This window comes from Sorex araneus, chromosome 1, assembly GCF_027595985.1.
Source record: "Sorex araneus isolate mSorAra2 chromosome 1, mSorAra2.pri, whole genome shotgun sequence".
Classification (NCBI taxonomy): domain Eukaryota; kingdom Metazoa; phylum Chordata; class Mammalia; order Eulipotyphla; family Soricidae; genus Sorex; species Sorex araneus.
In genome coordinates this window covers 239,000,299-239,013,107 of record NC_073302.1, presented here as the reverse complement: position 1 = coordinate 239,013,107, position 12,809 = coordinate 239,000,299, and the positions used below count along the sequence as shown (strand labels likewise).

At 46.8% G+C, this 12,809-nt stretch overlaps 1 protein-coding gene across 1 annotated transcript in view; it reads right to left on the bottom strand.

Moving 5' to 3' along the window:
- Nucleotides 1–11,686, bottom strand: part of KATNAL1 (katanin catalytic subunit A1 like 1) — a 110,929-nt gene extending 99,243 nt beyond the window's left edge. The window contains exon 1 of the mRNA XM_055139902.1: nucleotides 11,504–11,686. The gene's annotated coding sequence lies outside the window, so the exon portion shown is untranslated. The remainder of the gene's footprint in view (nucleotides 1–11,503) is intronic.
- Nucleotides 11,687–12,809: the final 1,123 nt, after the last annotated feature.

The following is a 12,809-nucleotide window of genomic DNA, read 5'->3' as shown; positions in this document are numbered from 1 at the left end:
GGAAGCGCTCTGCTCTTGGACTCCAGCCCCTGCCCGCACTGCCCCCTGTCCTGCACAGGACTCAGGCTGCACCCCTGCATGCATGTATGAGGGTTCCTGCATTATCTCTTCCCAGCAGCCCCTTCAACCCACACCTACATCCACCTCTTATAGTCTGTCCTCTCCTGCCCAGGGCCCTCACTCTCTAGGGGCTCAGAGTCTTACAGGTAACTTCTCTTCTCCCTCAAATTCCCCCCAGCACTTAACCTCCAAGTAAAAACCAGACTCATCTATCAAGCCTCTCTGAAGTGCTCAGACCTGCCAAAGCACTTCCAGTAACCACCCTGCCCGGCAGATGCAGGAGCTGCTTGTGGATGCCTCACGCATACACACATTCACCTTTGCACATAAATCAATGACGGCGTTTATCCTTTCCCATTATGTATGTGGACACTCACATTTCCCCACTGGATTCAGTCCCCTGATGGCGAAATAGTGTCTTTCCGCTGCATTCTTAGCCTCTGGATTATTGCCCAGTATTAATGTGCTGCTTAAGAGAATAGACAGTATAAAATGAGGATAGATCCTGGGATTACAACCTGAGATGACTGAGGCCAGAGAGACAGTACAGCGGGTTGGGCACTTGTCTTGTGGCTGATCTGGGTTTGATACCCAGAACACAATGTGGTCCCCAAGCACCTCCAGGAGTGATTCCTGAGCACAGAGCCCCTGAGCACTGCTGTCCCTGGCCCTCAAACAAGCAAACAAACAAAAAGCATACAAAGAAGAGAGAGCTAAGAAATTTGGTCATTATTGTGACTGTCACCAGGATCCAGGAAGACATGGTGATGAGGGGAGAGACATGATCATCTGCGGGACACTGATTCAGAGGAAGCTTCTGTTGTCCAGGCAACATGTAGTAACAGCCCAGTGGAACACAGCAGTGGGAACTAAGGGAAACAAAGGAAATTTAAGGAGCATTTCAGTAAGAGGATCAAGAGGACATGACAGGGGCCAAAGTGATAGAACAGCAGCTAGGGTGCTAGTCTTACACACAGCCCACCTAGGTTCCATCCCTGGTACCCTAAAGGGTCCCCCAAGCCCACTGGGAGTGATCCCTGAGCTCAGAGACATGAGTACCATGAGTAAACCCTAAGCACAGCTGGATGTGGCCCAAAAACCAAGGAAAAGAGAGAACACGACAGCCAGTGTGTCTGGGAGGTGAGGAGACAGCACAGCTTAAAAGCCCCAAGCACCTGATCTGGTGGCCCAGTGAGCGTTCACAGGACACCACCTACTCTTGCTGACCTAGGAGGCTATTTCAACTCCTGGAAATGTTGCCTTTTCTCTGTCTCTTCTCTCTGTCTCTCTCTCCTCTCTCTCTCTCTCTCTCTCTCTCTCTCTCTCTCTCTCTCTCTCTGTCTCTCTGTCTCTCTCTCTCTCTGTCTCTCTCTCTCTCTCACACACACACACACACACACCACACAGGGGTTCAGAGAGACTTCAAAATGTTGTTGGGAGAGAGAGAGAGAGAGAGAGAGAGAGAGAGAGAGAGAGAAGAAAAGTGCCTACCATGTGGGAACACAGGTGTGACGGGAGGGAACCTGGGGACACTGGTGCTGAAAAATGTACACTGGTGGAGGGCTGGGTGTTGGAACATCGTATGACTGAAATCCAATCATGAGCAGCCTTGCAAGGGTCTATCTCACAATTATTCAATAAAACAAAATGTTTAATGTTGTTGAGAGAATTAATATTCCTTCAAGCCACATCCCATAACCACTGCCATGTAAGCTCATCTACTGGCCTAGCTTCACAGACCCATGATTAATTCTCAGAAGACATCAACTAGCTGCAAAACTTCACAGATATACCAGTTTCTGGCTGAGAACTCTGGGGTGCCCTTCAGAGGGGGACAGACCAAGTCCCTGCCTTTGACAAAGCTCAGGCAGCCACACTCACACCCCAATAGCTGTCGCCATGCCAATGACTGAGTTCTGCAGAGACACCCAACTGCCAGAAATTTCAGGTACAAGGTTTTTTTGTTTGTTTGTTTGTTTTGTATAACTTCATAGATATAGCAGTTTCTGGCTGAGAACTCTGGGGTCTTCTTAGAATGGGAGCAGGAGGGCTCCCCCCAACTCCCTGGTACTTCTGGAAGCCCTGACAGCCACAGCCACATCCCACTACTATTGCCATGTAAGCTCACTGTCCAGTTAAGTATTCTGGAGTTTCTGGAGCAACATCTCCAAACTCTACAGTATACTAGCATCCCAGGAGGAGCACACCATATTAGATGGGACAGTATTACAATAGCCAATTAAGCTCAATTAATAAAAACATTAACCACAGAAGGCTCAACCAGCAACAACAGTTTAGTAAACCCTCAGATAAGGACTTAATATCCTTTTAATGAGATAGAACAATTTTCACATATTTTCTTTCACTGAAATATTTTTTGATAATTCTAGTAGCCATTTAATAATAACAAGCAATATAAGATAAATTATTTGTGGCCTGCTAAGGCTTGAGGGGTGGTTGGAAAAGTGGAGACAATGGTTAAGGGAAGGTCACACTAGCAGTGGGATTGATATTGGAATATGGAATGCCTGTAACAGATGCATCATGAACAACTTTATAAACCTCGGTGATTAAATAAAGTGGAAAAAATATTCCTTCAACTCAACATATATCTCTAGGTCTTTCTATATATAATCTCAATACTTGTTTATCTCCTTCCCAGGCTGAGTGTTTCTTAGGTTCTCGGCATGTTTTCAAGCCCAGTTGAATTCGTGACTGCTTCTGCCGTATCATTAACTTGAGCGCCCACCACACTGGCCCTCCCTTGCCACTGCACAAATGGAAATCTCCTTCCAGATAGCATGTTAAAGGAAATCAGACAAGTGGTTGAGTTTTGGGTTGTTGGGTTTTGTTTGTTTTTTTTTTGTTGGTTTGTTTGTTGTTTTGTTTTGGAGTGAAGTTTATGATAGTTCCAGTCCTCTGAAAATGAATCCAGCACAATAAAACAGGCTGAATGTTTTTCTCCAGTGGAAGAAATGAAAGTTAACCTCCTACAGGTAAGCTGAAATCTTCAAATAGATCCATAACATACACCTGAGACGTTCTCAAGAGATAATGGCTTTGGTTATACTGGGGCCACAAATCTTTATATCTCTTCATTCAGCTTGGCAGGACTTAATGAAGATTTTATGGCAAACAAGCTGTTTGTCCCTTGGGTGACATTGGTGAGAACAACTGCACTTTATCAATCAAGAGTTGTCTCCACTGTTGCTTTCTTTTCATCCACAAAAGAATTCCCAGCCTACATCACAACATTTACAACAGGTTAAGCACCTTCTTTCTTCATATAAGGCCCTTTGTTCATTTTATTTCCTTCTTTGGATCTAATCATTCTTTCTTAAAGTTATGAAATGGATTAGTCCATAACAAGGGAAGTGACAGAAGAAATGAAGAAAAAGGAAAAAGAAGAAAACTCAGTTTCAAGATGGATCTACAGATGCAGGGCTGTCAACGCCTAGAATATTCTGTGTGGCCCAAAAAACGAAAGAAAGAAAGAAAGAAAGAAAGAAAGAAAGAAAGAAAGAAAGAAAAGAAAGAAAGAAAGAAAGAAAGGAAGGAAGGAAGGAAGGAAGGAAGGAAGGAAGGAAGGAAGGAAGGAAGGAAGGAAGGAAGAAAGGAAAGAAAGAAAGAAAGAAAGAAAGAAAGAAAGAAAGAAAGAAAGAAAGAAAGAAAGAAAGAAAGAAAGAAAGAAAGAGAGAGAGAGAGAGAGAGAGAGAGAGAGAGAGAGAGAAAGGGAAAGAAGTGGAAGAAAAGAAAAGGTTGGGGATCTGACTCAAAGGGCTGGACTCAGGCTTTGCATGAGGGAGGCCCTTGACTCGATCCCCAGTATCAGCTGGTTTCTGGTGGGGAGTGACTCTCCCACCTCCTGGAGTAGCCCCTGAGCACTGCTGGGTGTGACCTCCAAACAAAATATAGCAATCTGATGTACAAAACCCCCAGCAGGAGCTAAAGGCCCGCCCCACCCGCACTCTTCTCTTTCCTTGGCTGCCATGCAGAGGATTGCATTGGGACAGGTGCTCTTCGGATCAAATTCTAATTCTCCATTTTTAAAAATTAAATCACCTTGGATTACAAAGCTACAAAGTAATTCGTGGTGGAGCTTCAGGCACACAATGTCCCAACATCAATTTCTTCGTAAGTGTCCACTTCCCTCCACCAATGTTCCCAGTTTCCCTCCTGCCCTCCCCCCACACACACACCCCTCCCCTAACCAGCCTGCCTCTATGGCAGACAGGTTTTTTAATTTCTTTTTCTTCTGTATTATTTCTTTTTCTCTTCTAGGTTCTGTGGTTAATAGCACTGTTACTGACAGGGTATCAAGCCTTTTTATGTCTGGTGGTTAGTATCCCCTTGGCCACTGACGACCCATTTAGCACTGCTCCACTCCTGTAGTTCTGCATTTTTATGTAAAGCAGGCTACTGTGAGTCCGCCCCCGCAGGGAGGAACCCAGCCGAGCTTGGCCAGCTGGGCTGGAAGCTGGTGAATGAATGCAAGCAGGATGACTGCGTCAGCCAGACAGACAGGGTGCAAAGGGCCCAGACATTCCAGAGGACACCTCCTACCCTGCAGTCACTCACGAGGCAACTGACAGCCGTGGCCTGGGGAGATGAGAGCGGGGACACCCAATCAGGACTGGGAAGGCAGGAGCCCCGCCCCCGCCAGGACTGGCATGAACAGCTCGGCTCTGCACTGAGCGGGAGTCCTGCCCCAGAAAGTGCCCAGTGAAACAGAGTTAGGGACATGTGGACACCCAAGTGCCCTCTGAAGCAATCTCTGTTCCCTGGCTGTTTGTTCAAGCAGCACCTCTGAAACACTCTCTGCCATGTCTTGTTTCTTAAAGAGGCACAAGGCGTCTCAGCTCGATTAAGACTTCTGAAGATGAGAGCAGAAAATTGTTTAATTTTTTAAATGAATCGAAATATAACATATTTGCACAGACCTGAAGTTGTTCGTGTCAATAAATTGACCACTTACCCCGAATCAGATGGAGAAGTGCAATTTCCTCCCAAAAACATCCCTAACTGTGGCATATTTGATATGCCAAAAACAGTAGCAAGAAGTCTCACAATGGAGATGTTACTGGTGCCCGCTTGAGCTAATCAATGAACAATGGTAGGACAGTGCTACAGTGCTACTCCAGTCAACCTCCTATTCCTAACCCTAATTACTTCTCATTGTCACAGTCTGACTTTTGTTACTTCTTAGACTTCATAGAAATCAAATCAGAAGGTGCTTGCTTTGCACAAGGCCAACCCAGATTCAAATACCCTGCACTCCCTAGGGTCCCCTGAGCACTGCCAAGGGTCCCTCCTGAGCACAAAGCCAGGAATAACCCTTGAGTACTGCCGAGTCTGACCCAACCCCTTCCCCTGCCAAAAAAAAAAAAAAATCAGTAGTTCATTTTCTCTCTTTAAATGGCTGAGCTGCCTTCCATTATGCTCATGTATATTTATCTCACGAGTTGTTTGCCCAACCTCCCTTTGAGATCCATTTGGGTTACTTCCAGGTTTTTGACTGTTATGAATAAGGCAGGCCTGAACATTCTTGTGCAAGTCCTCCTGTGGACATACGCTTTCATTTTTTCTTGGGTAAACACTTAAGGAAAGAACTGCTGGGCCATAGGGGAGAGACGTTTATTCAAACTGCCAAACAGTTCTCCAGAGTGGTTGCACCTGTTTGACTTTTTTAACGTGGCACAGCCCACAGTCATGCGACCACAGGAACCCACACACCACTGTACAATGAACAGTCATTTCAGTTTCCCCTCCACTTCATGCAGCAAGGAAAGAGCCAAGCCGCTCAGCCAGAAGGGACGTTATTTTGTTATATTCATGGTGAGAGACAGAGACAGAGATGACAGAAACTAGGTAGAGATAGAGATTTATCTTATAGCTCAAAGCACATAAAGTGACATGGATAACTGGAAAGAGTGCAATGTTTGGACGCAGGGAGGGGGGACCAGCATTGAGCCCAGAGGCTGGGGGGAGAAGTCAGCCATCAGGCCAGCTGAAAGGAGCACGGAAAAGGGAGGCAGGAATGGAGAGAGAACTCAAGGGGGCTTACCCGCCAGGAGCAACCCCAGCACAAGGAGTGGGAAAGAGCAGCAATAGGTGTGGCCCAAAACTAACGAATAAAGAACAGAAAAGGAAAAAAACTATCAAAAAGGAATAGGAAAGGGGGAAATAGAAAACAGAAAAAAGGGAGAGATAAACCAGAGTGTGAGAAAAAGTTAAAAGTGAGTAAAGCAGAGACCCTTGTGTATGGGTCCCATGACATTTAAGACACTTCTCTGCCCTAGAGAAATAAATAATAACAAGATACTCGGGGACTCTTCGGTATTACTATTTATTTAAAAGATAGAATGAAGAGGGCGGAGAAATAGTAGAGGGTTAAGGGACTTGCCTTGCATTCGTCAGTCTCCATTCAAATCTCTGTCCTCACAGAGCGGTCCCCTGAGCACTGTCCAGGGTCACTCCTGAACACAGAATCAGGAATAGCCCTGAGTGCTTCTGAAGTGGTACAAAGCTCAGTTTATTTATTTTTAATTTTTTAATTATTATTATTTTTTTTGTTTGGGGGTCACACCCAGCGATGCACAGGGGTTACTCCTGGCTCTGCACTCAGGAATCACTCCTGGCAGTGCTCAGGGGACCATATGGGATGGTGGGAATCGAACCCAGGTCGGCCATGTGAAAGGCAAACACCCTACCCGCTGTACTATGGCTCTAGTCCCTTAGTTATTTTTTTAATTTATAAATAAGAAGAAAAGATAGGAGCCAGGAAGATAGGACAGAGGCCAGGAAACATGCTGGGTACACTGCACACAGCTAACTGGTTTAATCCTCACCACCATGTGGTCCCCCCTCCACAGCACCAGGTGTGGCCCTGAGGACCACTGACCACTGCCAAGGGGGCCCTGCCAGTCCCTGGCATCTCAGGGTCCAAGCAACATCATGTCCTGGGGCACTTACATCAACCACACAGCCCTCCTGGCCAAGAATCACAGGGAGTGGCACCCAAGTACCCTGCACAGTACTTGGCAAGCCCTCAATTGCCCCCCATGAAAGAATTGGATAAATGAGTTGAAATAGAAATTAAAAATGAACTTCCATATAATTTTATTCAATGAATCCATTTGAACGAATTAAACTTAGAAAATTGCTTCTCATCCCACATGACTAAAAGGCCCCAATTCTCCATGGATCTCTGCTCGGTGTTCCCGAGTGAGGCGCCTTGAACACCAGAGGCAAGCGTCTCTCGCAGGAGCAAAATGGTTTGCTTCCATCCTTGTCAGCAGAGATACTGAGAGGCTCTGCAGCACGGGGCAGGAATGCTCACCGGCGTCCCTAAAGATGGGGCAGGATGGAGCCTGGGGACACTGGTCGGGGGGGAGGGTGGAGTCAACTCTGGTGATGGGATTGGTGCTAGAACTGTAGCAATGTAGCACCATCATCCAGTTGTTCATCTATTTGCTCGAGTGGGCACTAGTAATGTCTCCATTGTGAGACTTGTTGTTACTGTTTTTGGCATATTGAATACGCCATGAGTAGCTTGCCAGGCTCTGCCGTGTAGGCAGGATACTCTCGGTAGCTTGCCAGGCTCTCCAAGAGAGGTGCAGGAACCGAGCCCGGGTCTGCCACGTGCAAGGCAAACGCCCTACCACTGTGTTATCACTCCAAAACTGAACTGCCTGTAACTTTGTAAATCATGGTTCCTTAATGAAAATGTTTTTTAATTTCAATAAATAAAAATGAAAAGAAAAAGACATGAGCTCCCCAAGCCATGATTCTCTCTGAAATGTAGCCCCCTATACGTGCAGGCTTAAGGCCCCCTCTCTTGGCATCTGTCTTTCTAAGCTGAGACTTCGGGGACCGCAGAAGCAGCTGAGTGTATGTTTGCACAGAGGAAATGCAGGTTCCTTCTTTGACACCACGTGGTTCCCCCAAATGCTGCCTGGGGAACAGCCCCTTAGCACTGAACAAGGTGTAGCATCCCACCCACCCCTAAAGTCACTGATTGTCTCTACTGCTGTGACTATCACAATCTACTTTCTCTGACCCAGAAACCTCTCGTCATCTCCCAGCCCTGCAGAAACTGGAGCCAGAGAACGTCCGGTGAACGAGAGGCTAAACTCTCCATTCCTTCCAAGTTCTTGGCAGATAGAGGCAAACTTCCTGAATAACACCAGCAGGACTTCATCTGCTGCATTTTCCCAAGTAGTTCAGAGGTTGTGTGTATGTGTGTTTTGCAGTTCTGGGTATCAAACCCAGAACATCACACTTTTGAATACAAGCTCAGACCTTCTCCCCTTCTAACTCACGGATTTACAAAACTCAATTCACTCCTGGAGAACTCTCCGGTTCTGTTGGCTCTGAGGACATCCTCCTTCCTCTTCTTTGTTGTATTTTACCTGAGATTGTGTATTTGGGTGGACGGGCCACACTTATATATGTGGTTTGTTGGTCTTTAACCTTCTGTTGAGGCCTAGCAAACTACAAAATAGTAATCTTGCCCCGCCCCCTGGAAAAGAAAAAAGAAAAGTGAGACAGTTCAAAGGACTGGGTGCATGCTTTGCCTGCAGGAGGCCTGGAGTCAAGCTCTGGCACTGCATGGACCCCAAGCACTGCCAGAAGTGACCCTCAAACACTGAGCTAAAAAGAACCTCTGAGCACCATCGGCTGTAGCCAAAAGCCTCTCCCCCCCAAGGAAATAAAATGTTATCTTTTCCCAGCTTGCAGACATATTCCTTCTTGCTGGTTCCTCACAAGGCCTCTCCTCTGGGGCAAGGAAGGGAAAGCGCTGAGTTCCCTTCCCCTACCCCCCGCACCCCCCATGTGAGTACACTTGTCCTGTGCAATTCGAGCCCCACCCTTAGGGCCTCCTGGAACCTTTATGGACCCCTTTCTGACTTTCTTTCCAAATTCACAGATCTCTGCAAAATTCTCATATTCACCTGCTGGGCTCGCAAAGAATCTGAACTATTGGAAGAACGCTGGGTGGACTGCAGGAGCCAGTGATAAGGCGTCAGCAGAGCAGTTGTTAGAAACACACAGGGGAAAAAACAATCAAAGTGGCTGGGAGAGCTTAGGTGGGGCTCCCTCTGCAAGTAGAGATGGGGGAGAGTAACTGGGACCGTCATGGGAAGGGCTCTCGCCCAGACACAGGCTCCAGGGAACTAGGACACTGCACTGGCCACTGTCTTGCAGACCCAGGTACCAGTGAGCGCAGACTCTGAGCTCCATGCAACACCCTACTCATCATCCTGTGCCAAAGGTTCTGCATCTAGGTTTCCCATCCAGGTTTCCCACCCGCTCTTGACTCCTGCCCCCTTGTGGTACAACCATGTTACAGCATCTTTTCCAACTGATGGGCCTTTGTAGGTGCAGAAAGAAGCATCACATGCCTATTCAGTGGCTGGCCCTGCTCAGGCTTCCTCCTGCCTCTGTGCTCAGGGATCACTCCTGGTGGTGCTCAGGGGACCAGGAGCAGTGATGGTCAAACCGGGGTGGACTGTGTGCAAGGCAAGAGCCTTAACCACTGTCCTCTCTCCAGCCCTGGCCTTGTTTATAACACATCCCAATTTTGTTTATTGTGACCCTTGCCTATTCTGAATAATTCCCTCACTACTAAGTAATTGTGTGGGGTGTAGCTGATCTGTGGATTTTTATAATTTTATTTTGTTTTGCCCCCCAACCCCCACCCCGAGCAGTGCTCAAGGCTTATTCTTGGCTCTGAGTTCAGGAATCACTCCTGGCAGGGCTGGGAGAACCATATGGGGTACCAAAGACCAAACCCAGGTTGGCCACATGCAAGGCAAATGCCCTACCTGCTGTACTATCACTCCAGCCCCCTGACCTGTGGATTTTAGGTTGAGATCAGCTCAGGATTTCTGGAGAAATATTTGGGGTTTCCCTTTCCTCCACCTTCCTACTTGAAATACAGAGTTCCAAGGAGAATGAACATCCAGCTTGTGGTCCCCCAGAGACCAACCCAAAAGACAAAGTCTCACACTAAGAATCAGGCAGCCAAAAGTAGAGAGTATGGGGAAGATTGTCTGCTGTTGAGGCAGGAGGAGGGGTGGGATGCGGGGGAGGGGGGGCAATACTGGGGACATTGGTGGTGGAAAATGTACATGGTGGAGGGGTGGGTCATTGTATGACTGCAACTCAAACATGAAAGCTTTGTAACTGTATCTCAAGGTGATTAAAAAAAAAAAAGAATCAGGCAGCAGAAACAAGTCTCAGAGATACAGAGAGTCCCCATGTAGCTTCTGGATCACCGAACAGCAGAGGGTCCAAAATCAGATAGCATCTTTGGAGAGTTCTCAGTACTTTTTAAATCCCTCTGGTAATTCCAATAAGCAGACAAGAATTGAGCGCCTCGCTTTTAAGGAACTGACTTGATTAAGCCATGTTTAAACAGTGACAGCTGGTGAAAGATGTATTTAGCTGTTGCAATAATCTGAGCCCTAGGCAATAAAGACCCCCCCCAAAAAAATGTGTGGTAGAAATAGAAAACTGGAGATGGAGACGAGAAATATTTTGGAGACAGAATCCCCAAGGAGGAGCTTAACAGAGCAGAGATTTTAAGAAGGCTGAAGGAATGCAAGAATTCTGTTTCGCTAAAATAATAGAGCAAGGGGCTTCGGGGGAATCATGGGGCACGGAGGGAAGGGGGTGTGTGTGTTTACACGTTGACCTTTAGCCTTTAGGGAGATATCCATGTGGAAGTGTTCAGGAGGCTATAGGAGAGGGGGGCTGGGTCTCAGAGGGCAGGGTTCTATGTCCTCAAGCTATGTGTCCTGGTAATATATGAAGCCTGGAGGTTCCAGAGCATCTTTTCCACTCTGTGGTACTCTTCAGGGTACCATTTATTTCAAACTTGTGGGAAAGACTAGAGGTCAAGTTGTCTCTCTGCCACTGTACTGACCAGTCCAGTACTGACCTTGGTCTGGAGAGGTGATACTGAGAGTAAGGCTCTTGCCTTGTGAGCAGTAGACTCCAGTTTGATCCCTATGGCCCCTGAGCACCACCAGGGGTCACTCTTGAGCAGAGAGCCAGGAATAGCTCCTGTGCACTGCAGAGGGAAACCCCAAATAGCTCTTCCCCTCACCCCCAGCGCGCTGCCCCCCCCCCACACACACACTCTCTCACACACACACACACATATACACATGAGTCTCTGCCTTCTGAGCCTTAACTGGAAAACAAATAGCTGGAAAACAAATAACTGGAAATCAAAAACAATAGCTATTGTGAACACTGAAATGGAAAATCATTGTAAAATACCTTGTAGACAGTCTGGAGCAAAGGAAGGCCCGAAGTCTTATAAGGTCTGTCGAATTTCCCTTGCAACCAGCAAAACTCCCAAGCAGCCCAAAATCCATGTCTCTTCCATCTCAAGAGTAAGTCCAGCAACAACTGGCAACCAATTTGCACTCACCTTAATGGTATGTGAAGATCAAATCTTGGCAGATCCACTTAATTTTCTTTGATGATAGACAGCCCATGTAGATAAGCAACGAGCAAGAGATGTAATCTCTTGGTGCTGTTGAATGACCTTGGAGTCCATCAACAATGATTTTTCATCAACTTGATAGTCAGAAATAAGAAAGACTCTATTCTTTCTTAGGTATAGGCACCCGAAAAGACGAATAATATCACTGAAAAGGTGGCTTCACGGTGAGTCAGCCTCAAACCGGAAGCATCATGCGTGATCTCACTCAGAGCAGGAGCCCGTGTGAACATTTCTATCTTTAATCCAGTGATGTAACTGAGAACTTCCCAATTAAGATCACAGATGACACCGAGTTGTGAAGGCAAGAGTAAAAAGGTAAAAGTCAAAATATCATTAACCAAGAGAAGAAATAGTTCCCGATGAGACTGAGCTCTCTAACAAAACAAACGTAACTCTTTGAAAGCTAATCAGTGGGTAGGTGGGCAGAGAGATCATAGGATATACAGGGGACATGGTGTTTGCCTTGCATGTGGCCTATCCAGACTGATCCCTAGTATCACGTGGTCCCCCCACTTCCCCAAACACTGCCCAGAGTGGAAAGCGGGAATATCCCCCAGCACCACCCCAAAACACAAACGCAAAAGCCCAACAATGTTTAGGGACAACCAGAAAGACACATGTGAACCAGTATCACCCAGAGCTGTGGTCAGCTAAGATATTCTCAAGTATGGCTGGGGAACTCCTGGTGGCTTTTATATAACAAAGGAGAAGTCAAGAACACAGAAAAAAAAATGGGAAAAGAGGCAAGATGAGAATGAAAGGGAGGGAACAGAGGCCAGTAGGATGTTGGAACTGTGAAGAATTTCCCAGTGGAAGATTCTAGTTCATAGGAATCAAGCTACATGATGGAGCCAGTGAGTAGCTTAGTGAGCGCATTGCATAGTGCCTGGCAATGTGACCACCCTAAGGATAGAGCTCACAGCAAGACACTGGCATCTTGCTCTCAGGGGTTCTTTTCTCTCTACCTGAAAGCTTAAGAGCCTATTTGATCCTTAGAGTCTCCAATTTCCTTTGCTACAACATCACCCTCTACCTTTTGACCTCATCCACCTGCGGCTGTCTCACAAGCTCAATCTTCCATCCCAGTGTCTGCGGGCTCTTGGTCTTCTTGTTCTCTCTTTGTCAGACACAAACTTAGGATGCAAAGGGAAATCTTGCTGCTTCCTCTTCTCCTTGCCCAAGCCTGGGTCCTCCCCCAAGTTTCCCATCTCCATACACCATCCCAAAACAG